Raw genomic sequence first — 22,056 nt, forward strand, 5'->3', positions numbered from 1 at the left:
ATGGCTAACATCTGATGCAGATGCAACCACTTCCCTCTCTGGAACCAATGGTTGATACTAGTCATCACTCATGGTGCACTCTCCCACTACGCCTGAAGGGGTCCTTAAATTCTTCCTCAACATAGCATCTAGGAAAGTTCTCTGTTCTTCGGAGGTGATACACAACTGGAAATATTTCTTCTTCTCCTGAAACTTTCTCCCTGAATGATTTCATCTACTCCTAAGACTTCCACTTTCACTTCTGAGAAGATGATTCTCAAACTCCTCCTGACATTTTTCCCTGAGTTCTAGGTTCATATTTCCAATAACCTAAAGTTCTTCTCCAGTTAGTGGCTCAAACTCACCTCATCCAAAACCAAACTTACTATATTCTTACCTGCTCTTAGAAACTTATTATATTCTTACCTATTCTTAGGAATCACTATTTACAATCACCCAACCTGGACTTTAAACTTATCTCTTTCTCTTACCTCTCACTGCTCATCTGCATTAGCAGTTGGTCATTAAGTTCTATTAATTCTACTTCGTAAATGTCTCCTAACTATATTACTTCTTACTCTTTTCCACCTCCCTCGTTTAGGCCTTTATGTATTGCCTACATGGATTCTTGTAATAGCCTCTATCATTCTCTGTGAACAGATTACTCCCTCTCCAGATTATCCTCCACCTTGCCATCAGTTGTCCTCCTGGAGCAATGATCCGACTATATTAGTGGTTTCTTTCATTCCTCCAGTGGATCTTTGAAATCCTTCAGTGTCACCAAGAGAAATAGCAAATTCCTTCTTAGGAGGATACCTGGAGGCCTTCACATGCTAGCTCTGCCCTGACTTTGCAAGGACATTTTTCATCACTTCCCAACTCCCAGCTCCCTGCCTCAAGTGTGCAGGGAGAGTACTCCCTAAATATACCAGGAGCTTTCACACCTGGGTGTCTTCCTCCTTCATGTTGTACAATCTGCATAGAATGCCTTTCCCCCACTAACTGCCTAGGAAAATTCTCCTCCTTCAAAGTTTTTTTCTTCCCTCTTCTTCTGTCCCCTTACTCTCCCCACCTCTGTCCCAGCCTCTATTAGTGGTACATGTTGCTATGTTGCATGGCGGTGAGTTGAGTCTATTCCACCAAGCTGTTGACTCCTAGTGCCATCTTATCCAGTTTTGTATCTGTAATATGAATAGCAGAATTCCTAACTCAGTAAAATATGAGTGGATATTCTTGGCATATGCCTGCCCATATTCTAAATCATTTTTCTCTTTAGAGAATAGATGGGTAGTAAAAAAAAAAAAAAAAGAAGAAAGAAAAAGAAAAGAGAGAAAAGAAAAGAGAAAAAGAAAAAGAAAAAGAAAAAAAGGTTAATTTGTCTTACATTTGAGTCTTATCACGTGGTCTCAAGTTGGAAATTATTGAGTTGCCAATATTTTTCCCAAGGCTCCAGTGAAATGGTCTTGGAAAATTATGCAGTGAGGTGGTTCATCCAGACTTTATAAAATAAAATTGTCCCTTCATTTTCTTGTTTTAGAAACAAAAAGAAAACCATCAATGCTTGATTGACATAAGTGGAAAAACCCTTTTGTTTCGTATAATCTAGTGTTTTCATAAGTAATTTGCAGAGTAGGAAGAGGAAAAGAGTCTTTGTAGGGGGTTCCAGAGGCATTCTGCCCAAGGAAATCTGATTAATTTGAATAGCAGAGTTGGAGTCTCCAATGGTACCTTATAAAAACCATCCCTAGGGAAAAGGTCTTCATAGTAACAAACTGCTTCTACTTCTGGATAGAAATCCCATTTCATGCTGCCTACAAGCCCCTGGAAGAAAATGTTCTGTGACACTTTCAGACTGAAATCTGTTTTAAAAAGGGAAACCTGCTTGTGCTCGCTTCGGCAGCACATGTACTGACAAGGGAAACCTGCTTATGGCGGTGGTTGGGCATAATAATATGATAAAATCAAATTTTGGTCTTTGTAATGGCATAACTCTTTACTATAACATTTTAAAATGTGAGAAGGTATACCAGAGAGTTAATGCTCACTAGACTTTAAAATTGAAGCTAAAGTATTTGCAGGGATGGTGGCAGGTGCCCCTGAGCCAATCTAATAATATTTACCTGCATTATAAAACTGTATTTAATAAGGCAAATGGGATTAGTGAATGATAGTGTAGTTTATGAGAGAATCAGGGCCTGCTGTTCATGTATTGCTGTGAGCAGTTCCCTTTGGGATTGTTTCACGAACTGTTTGAAATTACATTACCCAGATTTTAAGTGGAAGCATTAATAAATGGATCAAGACATAGAAGGGTAGAAAAAAAATCCCAGAAAGCCAGAATACCAGTAAGTGAATCTTTCTGACAAAGAAAAAGATGCCAGATTACAAATGAGCACTCTCTTTAGAGAACGGGCTAATGCAGTGTGCAGGCTTGGATAAAAGGAACAATGGTCACCTTCTGACACCAGGCTGTGTGTCTGGTGAGCATCCCTCAGTGCAAGTGTTAGTACTGTGTGAGTATTTATTGTGTTTCTATAAAGTCCTAATGAGCTCCTTGGGTGAGAGTGAAACCCTTTGCTTTTTCACACTGTGCTCAAGACCCCTAAACTTCATGGGGTCAAATCTAAAGAAAGGGTAATGGACCATGAGGTCCAGCTTAATAGACCTGATATTAACACAGCAGCAAGAGTGTCACCAAATGCAAAGTTTAGGGCAAGCCATGAATGAAGTATTTGTTACACTTAAATAATATACAAAGGTTATAACAGAGTAGTGGCACTATATCAATGTCATCATTGCAGGACTTTGAAAATCTGCCATGTATGAAATAACCCTGTAACACACATCTTTAGGTTCCAATAGATGAATTTGCTTTTCAAATGGTAGATTAGAATAGAAAGTTATGCAACTACAGTGACTAAACTGTAGTTATTTTTAGATATTAAAAATCTCTTGTCCATGGAAATAATCAAGCTACTCTCAGCATCTAATATTCATATAACAAATGTGTTGCACTCTATGCAGATTATACAGTTCGTATACTTAAGTGTTCATTTTCTCTAAATGAAATAGAGTTTTTCTTCTACAGTCGTCTGGTGTTTTTTAGGATAGGACAGATGTCCTTTGCTTTGAAATGAGTAAAACATAACCACACTGAGTATGATGTCATGAAGCAGAACCACTTGTATAAATAGGACTCTTTCACCAGACTCCTTTATCCATGTACTTGTTGGCTCATCACAATAAGCCTGGTCTGTTGTTACAGTGAACTTCAGTTCAAATGATGCAATGTAAGCCACAGACTTGGGATCTGAGAGCGCTGCCCTCTGCGGTTTTGTTCATGAGTTAATATTAAACACATCATCACTCTCACACATGGGTAAGAATGGGAAGATCTGAGGGTATAAGCCAGTAAAAATATTTGTGTGCTTGTTCACCTTCCATGTTTTTATTTCCTGCTGGGTTAAATACTTGTCTTTGGGATCGACTCAAGTAGGTTGTAAATTTTTTTAGGACAAGGACTGTATTTCTACTTCTGCTGTTTTATGTTTCTATTCCCAACACCAAAGACAAAGCCACAGTATTGTCTACACCGTCCAGACCTCATGCATGCATATGTAAATGTTGTTCGTTACTTATCATCTCTTTGTTTTCATGACTTGATTATCGCAAAAGTGGAAAACTGCATTTATTCAGGAAATTAGACAGTATACTGTCAAATTAGCCAACATATGCTGTTGTGAATTTTCAACAGACTACTATGTGCTAACCCTCATTTCAGTTTGCATTAATAACTTGATTTCCTGTCCCATGCACCAATTTTCAGAGGTTACTAGAATGTCACTTTCATATTTGTAAAATTACACCAGGTTCAAACAGATGAGAAACCTCAAGGGTTTCAGAAAACTAGTTTCTGTGTTTTAAGTACATAAAACAAGGACATTTACAAACAAACATAAACATGCTTCCAGATTTTTCAAGTTCCATGGTTAACTGTTGTCATTTCTCTTTGACTAATCCCTATTATGACTAGTAGGAATGGAAAGAATGACATGACCATTTTACTTTCACATGTTGCTCTTTTAAAAGGAAATACAGAGAAATTCAAAAGTGTAAATGAATTAATTTTTGTTAATAAAGGAAAAACCAAAGGCACTTATCTGTTGATGGGGTTGATCCTAAAAAAGGGAGACTAGGAGCCAGCTGAATGTGTATGATACAGCAACATCAAAACTCTGACCTACCTAAAAATATCATTTCCACCAGGCGGCCAGAAAACTTAGAATTTCTGTCATTGGAGTCTTTACTGTGCATTAGAACTTCATTTACAGATGGTCCATTAAAATGCAGGCACAGTGCACTTAACCCAATAATATCCATTCTCTCTGTGGTTTGTAATAGCCAAGGGCGGGCTATAGTCCAGAGCAGATTGTCTGAACCAAAAGAGAGTAAAAACTTGAGACGAGAGTGAAGACTTGAGTAAAGTAGGATGTGAAGGGAATTCTGGGGACTCAGGAGGTCCCAAGGCACTGGATATGTGTATTAAGAAGTCACCACCTGGGGCGCTTGGGTGGCTCAGTCGGTTAAGCGGCCGACTTCGGCTCAGGTCACGATCTCACGGTCCGTGAGTTCGAGCCCCGAGTCGGGCTCTGTGGTGACAGCTCAGAGCCTGGAGCCTGTTTCAGATTCTGTGTCTCCCTCTCTCTGACCCTCCCCCATTCATGTTCTGTCTCTCTCTGTCTCAAAAATAAATAAACGTTAAAAAAAAAAAGAGAAAGAAGTCACCACCTGAGAGAATGGGGCAATACTGAAGACTGCCTTTTTCAAAAGTGGACATGAAGCCTGGTTATGCCTATTAGTGAACTGTTTCTAAAGGTTTCCCTAAAATGAGCCGTTCTTACAGGAGCTTAAACATACAAAGGCATAGTTTTTACACACAAAATAATAATGTAGAATTCATGTCTTCTGATATCATTTTATCCGTCAGTCCAACACAAATGTTAGAAGAGAGATACTTCCACTTCAAGCCGAGATGGAGTCAGTCAGACCAGTGTAACTTTCCACCATATGTATGCACCCACAGATCTGAAACAATTATTTTCAAGACACTGAACATTAGGAAGTGAAGGACAGTGATACCCAAAATGATGATTTTTTAAATAGACTATTTTTAAGAGCAAGTTTAGAGTCACAGCAAAATTGAGCAGAAAGTGCAGAGAGCTCCCAAATATTCTTTCCTTCCCCCCCTGACACACAGCTTCCCTAAGAATCAGCATCCCACACCAGAGTTGTACACTCATTATGATGAGGAACCTACATTGATACATCCTTATCACCCAGAGTCCATAGTTTACCTTAGGGTTCACTCTTGGTGTACATCCTATGGGTTTTAACAAGTGTATAATGTGTGTAATGACATGCATCCACTATTATAGTATCCTACAAAATAGTTTCACTACCCTTAAAATCTATGTTCTGCCTATTCATCCCTCCCTCCCTGTTAAGCCCTGGGAACCACTGATCTTTTTACTGTCTCGGCAGTTTGCCTTTTCCAGAATGTCATATAGTTAGAAGAATCATACAGTATGTAGCCTTTTCAGATTGCCTTCTTTCACTTAGTGATACACATTTAAGATTTCCTCCATGCCTTTTCATAGCTTGATGCTCATTCCCTTTTAGCATTTAATGATATTCTATTGTCTGGCCTTACTACGCTTTATTTATCCATTCACCTACTGAAGGACATCTTGGTTACTTCCAAGTTTGGGCAATTATGAATAAAGCTGCTATAAACATCCATGTGCACATGTTTGTGCGGACATAAGCTTTCAGCTCCTTTGGGTAAATAACAAGGAGCACAATTTCTGAATCAGATGGTAAGAATATTTTTAGTTTTGTAAGAAGCTGCCAAACTGTCTTCCAAAGTGGCTGTATTATTTTGCATTCCTGCCAGCAAGGAATGAGAGCTCCTGTTGCTCCACATCCTCTCCACCATTTGTTGTCAAGGGTTTTAGACTTCAGCCATTCTAATAAATGTGTAGCATTACCTCATTGTTGTTTTAATTTGCATTTCCCTAATGACACGATGTTGAGCATCTTTTCGTATGCTTATTTACCATCTTTTTATCTTCTTTGGTGAAGTCGTCTGTTCAGATCTTCCACCCATTTTTTAATTGGGCCATTTTCGTATAGTTAGGTTTTAAGTGTTCTTTGTATATCTTGGATAACAATCCTTTATCTGATGTGTCTTTTGCAAACATTTTCTCCCAGTTTGTGACTTGACTTCTCATTCTGTTGACAGTGTTTTTCACAGAGCAGAAAATTTTAATTTTAATGAAGACTAGTTTATCAAGTGTTTCTTTCATGGATTGTGCCTTCTTTAGGGTGGTATCTTAAAAAGCCATTATCTTGCCCATGGTTATCTGGATTTCCTATGTTATCTTCTAGTAATTTCATTGTTTTGGGCTTTGCATTTAATTCTCTGGTCAATTTTGATTTAATTTTTGTGAAGTATGTAAAGTCTGTGTATAGATTCATTTTTTGTGGATTGGATGTCCAATTGTTTTAGCATCATTTCTTGAAGACTTTTTCTCCATTGTATGTTGTTGAGTATCAGTTGACTATATGTATGTTAATTTGAGTTCTTTATTCTCTTCCATTGATCTGTTTGGCCATAATATTGTCAATACCACACTCTCCTGATTATTGTAATTTACAGTAAATCTTGACCTCAGGTAGTGTCAGTCCTCCAACTTAGTTCTTCTCCTTCAATATTGTGTTGCTATTCTCAGTCTTCTGCTTCTCTGTATAAAGTTAAAATCAGTTTGTCAATAGTCTCAAAATAATGTCCTGGGATTTTCGTTAGTATTACATTAAATCTATAGATCAAGCTTGAAAGAACTAACAACTTGGCAATATTGAGTCTTCCTATTCATGAACATGGGGTGATGAATTTTTTAAATGTTTTGCAAATAGGTAAGAGATGCTTTAATTCGGAAAATTACTGATACGTTATTTAAAAACAATAGTAAAATCAGTGGGTTTTTTTTAAAGGACGCTCTTTGATGACTTTAATTATAAAAATTATTAAGTATCCCCCAATTTTTTTTATCAATGCTTAACAATTCATTTATTCAAGAAATATTTATTGAATACTAATAGAAGCCAAACACTATACCAGATGCTGGGGATAAAAAAAAGCATACAAGACAAGGTTTTTCTTCTCTAGAAGATTGCAGTGAGAGGCTAAGAGAAAAATTACCAGGTGTACTCACAACTGCAAAGAAAAGATCTTTCCCCTCCCCCCGCCGTTCCCGAAACCAGCCAGGGCACGCTGGTTGTAGTCTGACCTAAAGGCGGGAACCAATCAAGTTCTGCTGAGTGGTTTGAAATAAAGGTGAGAACCAAACAAGTTCTGCTGAGCGTTCAAATTTAAATGTCAACCAATAACAGCTCTGTAACCTCAAAAAATCCCTAACTTGTTTGTGCCTGTCTATAAAAGAAGCTGTAATATCCTTGCTCGGGGCCTCTTAGCGTCACCGGCAACGAGTGCGCGGAGGACTGGGTTCGAACCTGCAATAAAGGACCCTTGCCTCTTGGCTTTGACTCTAGACTCTGGTGGTTTGTTTTTGGGGGGGTCTCTCGAATTGGGGCATATCAGCAGTTTAGAGGGAATGAGAAATAGGGGATTGCACTGTTGTTTCATAAGGGTTACTGATCAATGTAAAAACTACAGGGTACTCTGGAATCAACTAAAAGCAAAACTTAGCTTGAAGGATCAGGGAGGGCTTCCTGCAGAGGGTGACATTTCAGGTAGGATGACTCCTTCTCTTCCCAACTTTTAAATATTGAAGGACTCCATCCTCTTGGCTATCAACATCCAGTCCCTAGACAATTGCATCAATTTCAAGACTAAACAACAGCTTGGGCTCCTGGGTCCCAACAAGATTCCAGCACTCCTGACTTCTCTCTTGAACTCTAAACTCAGATATCCAACTGCCTACTAGACATCTACATTTGGATGTCTAAGAAGTGTTTCAAATTTAATATAAGATAGTAGTCCTGATTTTCTCCTCCAAACGCAGTGTCTCCCCAGTCTTCCCACCTGTTGCTTAATCTGAAAACCTTGGAGTCACTCATGACTTCTCTCTTTCTCTCTCATTCCACAGCCAATTCATGGGCAAGTCCTGTTGACTGGTCTCAAAATAAATCCCAACCAACTCCAGTGACTTCCCCCACCATCTCCCTAGCTCACACTCATCATCTCTTATCTGAACCATTGTGATAGGTTAGTGGCTCTTCCCTCAATTCCAGCATTGTTCCCTACAGCAGCCTGAGTGATTTTTTTTTTAATACCTATGGGGTCAGTTTCCTGCTCTCAGTTTTCAAGAGGCTTCCTACAACACTTAGACTAAAATCCGCATTTCGTCCAATGACACACCTAGATTATTTGGCCCCTGCTTGCCTCTCATTTGTTTCTTATTGCTCCTACTTTGGCTTACCTCCCTCTTGTTATAGCTGGCTTGTGTGCTGATGCTCACAAGTGCCATTCTCATTTTCTTATCAAAGCCTTTTCATTTGCTCTTCCCTCAGCCCAGAACTTTCTTTCCTCAGATCTTGGCAGGGGTCTAGACTCACCCTTCGCATTTCAAGAGCCCAAGGCAAAAGTGAAAATAGAGACTCTGTATCTTGTGTTTAAAACGATTAGACAACAGAGGTGCCGGGATGACTCAGTCAGTTGAGCATCCGACTCTTGATTTCAGCTCAGGTCATGATCTCACGGGTCATGAGATTGAGCCCCGCATCGGGCTCTGTGCTGGGCGTGGAGCCTGCTTGAGATTCTTTCTCTGTTCCTCATTTGCAAGCTCTCTCTCAAAAAACAAACAAATGAATAAATAAATAAAATGATAAGACAACAAACTGCCAAATGAAATAGATTATATTCTCTTGCCTTGACAAATGGACTTTCTTGGTGACAATTTTTCTTCAGTGGAAAGCTATGGTTATTACATGATATAGTAGACAGTATCAAAGATTTCTAAATTTAATAATATCTATAATGACTATCAAAATTTTAATTAAATTGTCTAAGTAAAGATGAAATTGTATTTCTTTTTTGGAAAAAGCATGTAAATTGTAGTAAATATTTTTATACACATAAAATGACCCACAATTCTGGTGTTCAATGTCCATTTAATTTCAGTGTAAAAAGTCAAATTAATTTGTATCTCCAAAACTACAAATCAGAACATGAAAAGAAGGAAGGAAGTGGACATTTAGCATCAATGGGAAATAGTTTTTCACTATGCAAGAATATGTTATTTTCCGAGAGGAATCTGACAACTCCATATAACCTGTCTTTCACCTTAGCGCCGCTGTTACTTGTATCCTCTCCAGCTTGAACCGCGGAGCAACTCACCCACCGTAACAGCATTAGGACACTGTGGCCTTTAGTTTTGAGGTCACAGCCCAAGAGATTTTTGACAAGAGTTTCCCTGGAGCCTGAGCAGTTTTATTCACGAGGAGAGACATTTAGGGTCACTCGTTGTGCTGTGCCAGCACTGAGCGCCAGGTTCTGAGTAACAGAAGCACTCATGTGTTCTCTACAAATTTGTTTTTGTGTGTTTGTGGTATGTGGGTCCCTCTAGCCAGCAGAGCCTGGGGAAACTGCCCTCTTGCCTGAGCCTAAGGGTGATGTTACAAAGCTCATGCCTATGATTCTTCCAGCCTTTGATTCAAACACCACCTCGTTAGGTACTCCCCAACATGCGTGCACACATAAATGCCCACATATACACACATGTGCCCTTATAATTCTCTAGTCTCTTTTCCAGATTTAATTTACTTCAGAGTACTTATTCCTACCTGACGTATGCTGTGTACTAATTTTTTATTGTGTATGTCCCCACATACAGAGTGTGTAAGCTCTGTAAATAAATATTCCCTAACTCTTTCCTCTCTAGGTCACTGCTGGGCAGTGTGTGCGTGTGTTCAGGGGACAGTGAACAGGAGCATCAGCTAGAAAGAAGGTAACACACGGAATGCAGGAAAATTACCCAGTTTGCCGTTGTCCAGGGATACTTCTGACAAATACCATACTGTTTGCAGACTTGTGTGTTTGCAATTAAAACTAAGGGTATCTTCGATAGATTTTTTTGGTTTGGGAGTAGAGCAATGAAGGCTAATTGCACACGTTCCCCTTCAGTTTTCTGCAGTGAGAACTTGAATGCATCCTCTGAAGTCCTTTCTCACCCTCTGTGGCCCCTTAGCTTGTGTCCTTAAATGAGCTCATAAACACATTACCGAAATCAGATCCTCACCCTTACAAATATGTTTACATGATAATATCATTTACTAAATAATAAAATGTAAAGTGAGAAAGATAAGTCCTAGCTCAATAAAACTCGAATGAAAAACAATTAGCAAGACAGCTACAATCTAAATGCAAACAAAAAATATTCTCATACATAATTCTCATAAATAGAAAATTCCTGTATTTCCTGAGCTTTTTCTTTTCATTCTTTCTTTTTTCTTCTTTTGGTCTTTTCCTCCTCTGTTCTCTTAGACTTTCTCTCAAACCATCACTCATAGATTATACCAGTAAAAAGTACATACAGGAAATCATTGTAAAAAATAAAGTTAATATGTCATGACTGAAGCCAAAAATACATAGTTTCCTTATAATAGCAGTGAAGGAGAAAAAAATGTAGAACTCATCCCATTAAAAGGGTTATTAATAACACTTCACTAATAACATAGACTTCACTGGGTCAGCAGTTTAGCTCAAACAGTCCCTGACAGCAAGCAACCTCATCAGGGTTTGGTTCCTTTTTTCTTTTGAAATGTTTCTTTGCTAAATTGTTTCTGGTGTGCCTATGTTAATGGCTTCAAAGCATTCCTTTTTTTCTTTTTTTTTTTTATTTTAAACTTTAAAATGTATACTCTCCCTTCAGAAGTTTCATACAGCCTTCTAAGCTGTTGGAAATTGAATCTTTTCATGGCAGTAATGATGATCAGTTAGCTGATGTAAACATTCAGTAGCTATCCAAAATGTCTGCATCAAATGCTAAGTAAAAATATGATATTTCATGTTTTATTCTAAAGACATAGACTCTTTTATAAATAGACATCATGAATTAAGAGTGATTTGTGGTTTCCTTGGAAAATTCTGCCACCTAGAATTTATATATAGGAATCTACAGCTAGAAAAATGAGGTAGACCCCAGAGTTTTAGGGAGAAGACATATATAATTCTACACAATAACTGATGGAAAAGAGGAGAAAGGAGGAAAGGAAATCTTAGTGATAGATTCACAGTGTTTCAGGAAAAGAATGATGTAATGTTCTCAAATTAACTTTACTACAGGTTTGAGCAGTACTCTGGGTACAAATTGCATGGCCTAGAGCCATGATTATCTCTGTTTATCTGTAGAAGAGTGTGTTTTATTAACAAGGCTTTATTAAATTACTATGCGCCAGGAAGTGTGCTGTCCACTAAAAATGTAAAATGTAATACACATTCCAGGGAGGAAGAGCTACCTATTTTTAAAAAACAACAACAACAAAAACATCCCATTTAATACCCAAAAGAATCGAAAGCAGGGTCTTGAAGAAATAGTTGTATGCCCATGTCCATTGCAGCATTACTCACAATAGCTAAGACATGGAAGCAACCCAGTTGTCCCAGGACAGATGAACTTCTAAACAAAATGTGGTATATACATACAATGGAATATTATTCAGCTTGAAAAAAGGAAATTCCGACACGTGCTACAGTGTGGATGACCCTTGATGACGTACATTATGCTAAGTGAAATAAGCCAATCATAGACATACACAAAAACTAATACTGTGTGATTCCACTTATATGAGGTACCTATTATGTTTAAAATCATAGACACAGAAGTAAAACAGTGATTGCCAGGGACTGGGGGAAGAGGAAATGGAGAGTTACTATTTAATGAGTATAGAGTTTCAGTTCTACTAGAAGAAAAGAGTTCTGGAGATAGGCGGTGGTGATGGCTGCATAACAATATGAATGTAACTAATGCCACTGAACTATACAGATAGAAGTGGTTAAAATGGCAAATTGATGCTGTGTGTATTTTATCACAATAAAAAAATCCAAAAAATGACCACGCTTTTTTAGAAAGTGTAAGTATGTACTAGAAACAACGTACTGTGCAGTCACTGAAGAGGAAATAATTACCTCTGTGTCAGGTGGAGACATGACCAGAGAAGTCTTGCAGCACAGGGATAGCTGAGGCAAGGAGGCACACAATACATTAGCCTTGGAGGCAAGGACACACAATACATTAGCACTTGCTCAGTCACTGCCACTTAACATCAGATTAACCAACACTCCTGTCCCGTCTAGAAACATACTGCCTGGAATCCATGGCTACTGGTTCCTGGTGGGAGTGACTGTCCTCTGGAGTGCCCCAGACTTTCCCCTCTCACTGAAGACTTGTGTGCTTATCACATCAGACGTGTTAATTCCCCAGAATGTGTGCCAATTGTATTAAGGATTGTAATTACTCAAATTAAGTATTTTGTAAACCAATTGTATTTCAGCATGAAAAGGAATAGAATTGTTGGTCTCTAAAAACGTACGCTTTGGAAATTCTCCATGAATCAATCCCTATAAAAAAATTGAAGTTGTTGTTGTATTGTGTAGGTAAGACACCTAAAAGTAACTGCATTCATTACTTTGCAAGTGCACTTAAATTTCTCTTCCTCTTTAATGAAAAATGCAAAAAGGATAAAAATAATGCAAGATCAACTATGAGAAACTTCAGTCAGCAGAACTGTTCTCAAAGAAAAAGCCTTGGCCCTACACTGAAGTTTGACAACTAAATGAGATATTTGTATTTTAATTATGAACAGTTCAATATAGATACACAAAATTACATACATAATCTTTTATCAATTCTCTTTCTCTACCACACATCAATTACAGGTATGGTTTCCTTGGTTCAGAAGATATAGTGGGTCACCCGGCTGACTCAGTTGGTAGAGCATGTGATTCTTGATCTTGAGATCATGAGTTTGAGCCCCGTGGTAGGCCTGGGGCCTGCTCCTGAAGCCAAGACTACACTGTATGTTAACTAACTTGAGGGGAAAAGAAAAGAATTAATAAATAAATATTTTTTTAAAAGAAGACATAGTGGTTTATTTTTTTTTATGGGTAGTTGGGCAAAACTTCATTGGAAGTACATCCATAATATATTTAAAGATATCATTTTAACCTTTGCCTAATTTTTATTTAACTTATGTAGAGGGATAGTGTTTAACTTGGGATTAGTATGTTATTCAAATGGACTCATTCTTCTGAGAAGTAAAACCGAAGTTGCACGTGAGAAAATGGGAAGGCATAAGAATTAAATTAGTAATAATTGAAGGGGAAAGATACAAGTTTCTAGGGTAAAAGACAACTCAGAAAAAAACCCAATCACAGTGGGCCAACTGAAAGTAGAAAAATCCATAAGCTAATAAAGAAAAAGAGGAAGATTTCATTAGATCATGAAAGGCCATCCAATCCAAGTCATCCTCTTATGCAAAGATCACTTCAGAACATTTTACCTGCTTAATTCTGCACACTAGGTGGCGATAGGGAGGTTGCTGTTACAGAATGGTGACAGTAGTATGTAGCCGTAATTAGTGGGTTCTCCTCCGAGTACTAGGCCCATTGAGCTCTTTTCAGATGTGGAAAAAGGCAAACATTTTCTGGCCAGAGAGGTAAGCCAAAGGTTCTATTGTCCAGTGATTTTCTACTCAAATAAATGCTACAATATATAGAGATAGTTCTATGACATGGTTGGCCTCTGCTAGTAAGAATTTTCTTCACATGCTTGATTAGATCTGGATCCTTCATCTTTTGGAGATTTGCCCCCTGTACTTGTGGATCCAGTTTGGGGAGGTCCAGTCTGGCTCTTTGATAATGTCTCTGGAGCCTGAAATGATTTCCAGTGGTGAAGGCCCGTCATGACCCATGTACCTCATATGAGGTAAGCCTAAGAAGACATAGTGGTTTAGAGCATAGACTCTGGAACCAGATTGCCTGTGTTGAATTATGACTCTATCACTTATTAGCTGTGTAACTTAATTAATCTCTTTGCACTTTAGTTTTATCATCTATTTAATGGGGCTAATAATAGTAACTATCTAAGAGATTTAGTGTATGTAAAGCCTTAGAACAGGGCCTGACACAATAAATGCTACAGAAGGATCAGCTATTACCAGTACTAGTAATGGCACTGATATCCCTGCTACTGACTGTACTCTGCCAGGGACAGAGAGACAGAAGGATAGGAAGAGGAGCGGGCATTTGGAAAAGGGAATGGCCTGCAAACCACTGAGTTGTGAGAATGCCCACTGGAGGTGAAGTACCTGGGGGGAAGATGGATGATGAGGTGGTCTCCCGTCCGGATGGGGATGCTGCTTTTCGGCCATCCCACTGCTAACCCACCCTACACCTCTAATCCTCTCTGCTCTCTTGATCACTTATTGTATGCCTGGTTTTGAGATCCTAATGAACGTAGAGATTGAGCAGTCTTACACTCTGACAAATTTACAATTTAGCAAAAGGTTCTCACACATAAATAATGCAAGAGAATACATGTTGTTAGGAATACATTATATATTCTGTATGTAAAAGTGTATTACTAGTGCAAAGAAGAAGGTGCAACAAATTGACCTGAGAGAGGCTGATAGAAAGTAATCATTGAGCTGGATCAATAAGAATTTATCCATAAATGGTAGCATAAAATAATAAGCATCCTGCATATATAGTTGCCATCGCTAGAATTAATAGAAGAGGTCATCAGGGTGCTCTTTCCAAATACAGCAACAAACCTTCTGCCCTCCACTAAAAGGTTTGGAAAATATAACATCTGTATCACAAGGTCATGGGTATTTTCAATTTGACTTCTCCTTGATAAAACTCTGAAACAAATTGTTGAGCCAAACCACCTATCTATGATTTAGTCATATGACTTCTGAAATATTTCTTTCCTCCATCTTCCTATTTTTTTTAGCTCTCTAGGTTAGACAACTGGCAAGATAAAAATGAACATGAAATGTTGAAAACAACCAAGAGAAAGCTATAACCATTGTTCACTGTCTTTCCCTTCAATGCAATACAATAAAAGGAGATTCCATAAAATCATTCCACTTTGGTATCATACTTTATGGGCAATGTCATTCTGACATCATTATTCTGGGCCTCACGTTGACATTAGAGAAATGGGAACGGGCGAACTAACTTTTTCCTGAATGCTCACTAAAGATTGGAAATGGACAAAGAGGAGATCAAGCACTCAGTGGTGGGATTTGGCACAGAAAAGCAGCTACAGCATAGCTCTGACTTCTACCCTGAAATTTATTCATTGTGTGACATTGGAAAAGTTCCAGAACTTCTGTAAAATGTGGACACTAATTCTTACCCTCTGGTATTTCTGGAATATTAAGAAAAATAATTAAAATAGAATACCTAGCACATTATAGATACTTAGTAAATGTTTCTCGAATGCATAAACATACAAAATGCAGTTCTTTTTATTCTTCACCTTTTTCCAAAATACTTTATTGGTTTTTAATTTCAACAATAATTGTATCCATTTGCTAGGGCTGCCATCACAAAGAACCACAAATCGGGTGGCTTAAACAACAGAAATCTGTTGTCTTGCAGTTCTGGAGGCTGGAAGTCTAAAAGCAAGATGTTGACAGCAAGGTTGGCTCCTTCTGAGGGCTATGAGGGGAGGCGGTCGGTGCTCCAGGTCTCTCTCCTTGACTGTAGATGGCCATCTTTTTCCCTGTGTCTTCACATCGGCTTCCCTCGATGCCTGTCTGATGCTCTGAATTTCCCCTTTTCATAAGGGTACCAGTCATCAGAACACCTACTACAGTATGATCTCATTTTAGTTTAACTGATTACCTCTGTACTAATTTCAAATAAGGCACATTCTGGGGTACTGGGGAGCAGGTAGGACTTTAAATATGAATTTGAGGAGGATATAATTCAACTCATAAAGGTAATGAAGTCTTTGTGTAGTAATTCAAGCAATAACGACATATGGAAAATTAATGTTCTCCTCCCCCAATTTAGTTCCATTCTTCTGCTTCCAACATTTTGGAATGTATCCTTCCATAAGTCTTTCTGTGACCCCCCAACACCCCAGATATTACATAGTCCTATAGTTGGACACACACCCACCTATACAGCCTCTTTATAAAAATTCAAATGTATTACAACTATTATTTAGCCCTTGTTATTTTCACTTCACAATATATCATGGATATTTGTCTAAATCAATGAGTGTAGACCTATGTAAATGTTTGAAAATATTCTAGAGTATACATAAAATAATAACCTATTCAATATTTGTCTTACAGGTAGATGTTCAGGGCACTTCAGTGTTTGGGGGTGTTCATTTCTTAAATGCAGAAATATGCAGTTTCACTCAGCTTTTTCCTTAAAACTAGCGCTTCTATTTAGGTAAGTTAGATTCCTAGAAGTGACATTTCTAGGTCAAAGATCTGCACATTTAAATTCAATATTACGGGGCACCTGGGTGGCTCTGTTGGTTGAGCATCTGACTTTGGCTCAGGTCATTATCTCGCGTTCATGAGTTCAAGCACTGCACCAGGCTCTGTGCTACAGCTTAGAGCCTGGAGCCTGCTTCGGATTTCTGTGTCTCCCCCTCTCTCTCTGTCCCTCCCGCATTCATGCTCCGTCTCTCAAAGAATAAAATAAAACATTAAAAAAATTGTAAATAAATAAAGTTAATATTACCAGGTGACTTTCATTTTTTTTAATTTTTTTTAACGTTTATTTATTTTTGAGACAGAGAGAGACAGAGCATGAACAGGAGAGGGACAGAGAGAGAGGGAGACACAGAATCGGAAGCAGGCTCCAGGCTCTGAGCCATTAGCCCAGAGCCCGACACGGGGCTCGAACCCACAGACCGCGAGATCGTGACCTGAGCTGAAGTCAGATGCCTAACCGACTGAGCCACCCAGGTGCCCCCCAGGTGACTTTCAAAAACGTTTTAGCAATTCACGCATTCACCAGTAGTGTCTAAGAGGTATCAGTTTTATCCACACTTTGGCCAAAGTAGATTTGGTCCATTTTTTTTAAATTCCTGTCTCTCCAATACATGAAACATATCTCTTTATTTCTTTAGTGTACATATCCCTGACCACCACTGTGATACAGCATCTTTTTAAATGTTTACTTTTTGTTTCCTTCATCCAATAATTACTAATCATCTTGTATACCCATTTTTCTGTTATATTTCTTGTCTTTTATTCATTTGCAAGAGTCGTCGTCTAAAATAAAAGGGAAATTAGCATCTTCTAATATTTGTTGCAAATATTCTTTCCCACTCTATCATTTGTCTCTCAACTTTTTAATAGTGCCTTTTGACATTCAGAAATTTTATGTATATACTCAAGTCAATCTATTTCCTTAATGATCTGTGAATTTTTCTGCCTTGCCCATGAATGCCCTTACCCTACCCCCAAGATTCATAGTCTTCATTATATACTAATAGTCTCTTTGTATTTATTCAAGTTACAGATCTCTTTGTTTTTCTTTCAGGTGAATATTTCATTACTTTAATGCTATATATAAGGTAATTGTTCTTTTTCCCACTAAATTGAAATATAAGCATCACTCTATACTAAGTTCGTATTTTAAAGAAACCTTGAATCCGTTCCTGTGCTCTCTGTTCTGTTTCATTGATCAGTTTGTTCATTCCTGAGCTAATATCCATATTATTTCGGTTGTAGTAGCCATGTAGGAAAGTTTACTCTCTGGTATGGCAAGTTCCCTTCATTGTTTGTTTTCTTTCAAAACTTTCTTGACAATACTCATGCACTTTTTCTTCCATGTGAACTTCAGAATGATTTTGATGGGTTAAAACCAACAACAATAACAACAGTGAGACTCTGATCGAAATTGCTTTCAATATATGTATTTGGGAATATTAATGATTTTCCCTATACAGGAATCACACGCATCAACCATATGAGCTCAATAGGAAAGCTGTGGCTTAGAAAGGTCATGTGCCATGCCCAAGGCCATGCAGCAACTGCCTTTAATGTCTTTCTGGCACAAATTCCATAACATTAATCACCTCCTTCATTGATATCAGAGAAGGAAAGTGATAAATTGAATTACTGAGGTTCTCCTGACTAAACTACATAGCAGCTTAACTATTTACAAAGCTGTCGAGTCTAGCAGGACTTGACCAAGCATGGCACCAGTTTATAAGCAAATTGTTAGCTTTTATCTCAATAAATTGTTTCTCGTTTTTCAAAAGATCTATATAGAATAAGAATAAGAATAAACTTCCATTTACTAAGTACCTGGAAGATTCCTGGTTCAAACACATCTTTACTGACACAAAATCTGTCATTATAACTTCACTTTTTTGGTTTAAAAACGTATTCTTCTAAAATGTAAATATTCTTGTTTGTTTGTATTAGAGAGAAAGTGTGTGAGCAGGGGAGAGGGGCAGAAGGAGAGAGAGAACCTCAAACAGGCCCCACGCTCAGGACACAGCCCACTGCAGGGCTCAATTCCACGACCCTGGGATCATGACCTGAGCCGAAATCACGAGTCGGACGCTCAACTGACTGAACCACCCAGGTGCCCCTGAATGTAAATATTCTTCTACAGATTACTGCATATATTGGTGTGAATTGGTTTAATTGCTACTCTTTTAATAACCAGCTAGCAAAGTCTCTACTGATAAAGGTTTGCTCTTGGGTGGTGGGACATGGAAAGGGGCATGGCTTTAGAAGGTGGGACGCCACCTCAGAGCGGCCAGGGTTAAAAAGGATGCTGGAGGCTAGAAGAAATCTGCAAAGGCAGACAGACTAGCCAGCAGATAGCATAGAAGGGAGGTGGGGCCGAGTGAGAGACAAGAGGCCACCACAGTTTCTTCGCACTGTCTGTCCACTGGGCTAATCGGTTCTGCCCAGCCAGCAAGAGACAAATGAAGCAAATCCTCTGGAAGAAATGGATGGCTGGCCTTGGTCTGCTCTCCCTCCTACACTGACAGGACTGATAGCTAGCTCGCCGATTCTCAGAGCAACCACATTTCTTAATAGGAACTCTGGCCACAGTTTGCCATCTCTGCTGCTCAGAAATAAAGCCCTTTTCAAAACATTTCAGAAAATAAAACAACAAGAAGGTCATCTTGCAGGGAAGAGCTTAGCCTGAAGCTGGAAACTGGTTGTTAACAGATGGACCCATCAGGCAGCAAATAGGAAAACAGGCGAGGACTAAACCAGGCAAATCAAAACTTGTCAAAGTCAGTTAACTGACCAGTCAGTACTATTGAGCACCAGCTATGTGCCAAGTGCTGGTTAAATCGAGTTTTAAAAAACCACTCAGTGTAACAGACTGATATGGGCTACACATCACCTGAATGCTCCGTAATTTTGCATGTCTCCAACTCCCTTTTTGTTCTCGGCAGAATAAAATTAGATTCAGCCCCTCATAGGAAATCACAGTGGTGATGTCAAGCATAAATTTTCTACTCATTCTGCTTGTGTGTGATGTCTCTTTCTTTAAATTAGTGGATCAAAGTCATGCTTGTAATATTTTCTCAGAAGAAATCAATGGGTACAGCATAAATTGAGGAGCAAATAATTTTCATTATAGGGAGAAATAATGTCAACTTACTACTCCAGAATGTAGGATGAAGTATTAGTGATATATTTGTTAACTTGGAGAGAGAGAGAGAGAGAGAGACAGACACACAGAAACCAAAAAACAGACTCTCAACTATAGAGAACAAACTGATGGTTACCAGAGAGGAGGCAGGGAGTGGGGGATGGGTGAAATAGGTGATGGAGATTAAGGAGTGTGCTTGTCATGATGAGCACTGGGTGATGTGTGGAATTGTTGAATCACTGTATTGTACACCTGAAACTAATGCTACACTGTATGTTTACTAACTAGAATTAAAATAAGAACTTTAAAAAATATTCATTAACTTGGGGTGCCTGAGTGGCTCAGTTGGTTAAGCGTCTGACTTTGGCTCAGGTCATGATCTCATGGTTTGTGGGTTTCAAGCCCGGCGTCGGGCTCTGTGCTGACAGCTTAGAGCCTGGAGCCTGCTTTAGATTCTGTCTCCCTCTCTCTCTCTCTCTCTCTCTCTCTCTGCCCCTCCCCTGCTCGTACTCTGTCTCTCTCTCTCAAAAATAAGTAAACATTAAAAAAATATATTCATAACTTAGTAAAAAGATTGGCATCAATCCTAAATTTTCCATATGTGGGTATAATAGGTTTGCCTAAAACCTTTTCAAATAGAAGGGAGGTTATTTTAAAATGCAATACAAAAGTCCATTATTTAAGAGTATAAAAGGTGCGTCTCACTACTGTGCACCAAACTCCAGCAGTATATTAATACAGGCAGGTGTCTGAAACAATCCTATGTTATTTGCAATAGACATATACCTCCACTAAAAACGCAAACAAACAAACAAAACGCCCGTGTAGGAATGGAGTTTGGTGGAAGTGGTGCTGGATTAGAGGTCACAGGTTCTCTACCAGGCTGTGCTCGCTCTGAGGGCATTGCATGTACCAGGTGGAAGATGCAAATGAGCTGAAGCACAGCCATGGGCTTTGAGAACTGCAAAAACCTACTAAATGCAAAACATTCTATTATCATGTGACAATTGGGGTGCTTTACTTGGGTCTGCGTAAGTAAAAAATTTTAAATGCCAGTACGAAAATTTATATTCCATCGGAAAGCTCACCATTCAAAGATTTTTGCAGTTTTTTGTAATGTAAATATACCATCCCTAAATCGATTTGTTTTTGTGAACTTAATTTATTTGGTTCTCTTAAAATGAGGTTGCTTTATTGGTCATACATGACAGTTTCATGTTTGTTCATCTAATCGATTCAAATCATTCTGTCCTCAAAGGTCCCCTAAGTGCTCAGTTGGGTAGTGATTGCTTCAGTTCCTGTACCGGCCACAGAAAGCAAGGGTGGCAGTGTCACCACCCCCAGGAGTCCCAGGATCTCCACTTAAATCCCAACGCCCCATATTCTCTCCTTAGAACTGTCGTTAAAGAAACTAAAGCGGGGGCGCCTGGGTGGCGCAGTCGGTTAAGCGTCCGACTTCAGCCAGGTCACGATCTCGCGGTCCGTGAGTTCGAGCCCCGCGTCAGGCTCTGGGCTGATGGCTCAGAGCCTGGAGCCTGTTTCCGATTCTGTGTCTCCCTCTCTCTCTGCCCCTCCCCCATTCATACTCTGTCTCTCTCTGTCCCAAAAATAAATAAACGTTGAAAAAAAAATTAAAAAAAAAAGAAACTAAAGCATAGTACAGCAACAGGGAAAAAATGGAAAAGAGCTCCTTCGTTGCATGAAACTTTAAATTTTTTTTAACATTTATTCATTTTGAGAGACAGAGAGAGACAGAGTATGAACGGGGGAGGGGCAGAGAGAGGGAGACACAGAACCCAAAGCTGTCAGCACAGAGCCCGATGTGGGGCTCAAACCCAGGAACCATGAGATCACGACCTGAGCTGAAGTTGGACGCTTAACCGACTGTGCCACCCAAGCGCCCCCATTGCATGAAACTTTAAATTTAAAACTGAAAATCACATTCTGTAACTGCAACAATGACAACAAAAGGCACTGAGGAATAATAGACTCAAAGGCAAATGTTCTGGTGCAGGGGGTGGTACGGACATCGTTGATAGTAATCAATTTTTATCCAACCTAGTAAGGAGTCTCCATGAAACTATTCTTTGTTGTCTATATGACTAAAATACAAAGACAAGAAGCCAAAGAAAATACAAGCAGCATTTAGGAAAGAATGTGGTTGGCATAATTTCATGACTGTGCTTTTATGAGTATAGATGTGTAATTTACACTCCACTTGCTGCAAACTTAGGCTTTTATTGCAAAAATAAATGCCACAAGAACATTATTTAAATGACCAGAAAAAGTGGAATGCTAACATTTAAAAAGTATGTAATATGATTCTTCTTAAAACTATAAGGTACATAGAATTATAAGTTATAATTATTAGGTTATTTTACTTATGTTAATTA

At 38.7% G+C, this 22,056-nt stretch overlaps 1 long non-coding RNA gene across 1 annotated transcript in view; it reads left to right on the forward strand.

Annotated features, from left to right (window-relative positions):
* The window catches only part of LOC123590614, a 42,239-nt gene extending 27,094 nt beyond the window's left edge, over nt 1-15,145 (forward strand). The window contains exons 4-6 of the long non-coding RNA XR_006708873.1: nt 9,942-10,007; nt 13,838-13,985; nt 15,015-15,145. This is a non-coding gene — a long non-coding RNA (uncharacterized LOC123590614). The remainder of the gene's footprint in view (nt 1-9,941; nt 10,008-13,837; nt 13,986-15,014) is intronic.
* Nucleotides 15,146-22,056: the final 6,911 nt, after the last annotated feature.

Source organism: Leopardus geoffroyi, chromosome B4 (genome assembly GCF_018350155.1).
Source record: "Leopardus geoffroyi isolate Oge1 chromosome B4, O.geoffroyi_Oge1_pat1.0, whole genome shotgun sequence".
NCBI lineage: Eukaryota > Metazoa > Chordata > Mammalia > Carnivora > Felidae > Leopardus > Leopardus geoffroyi.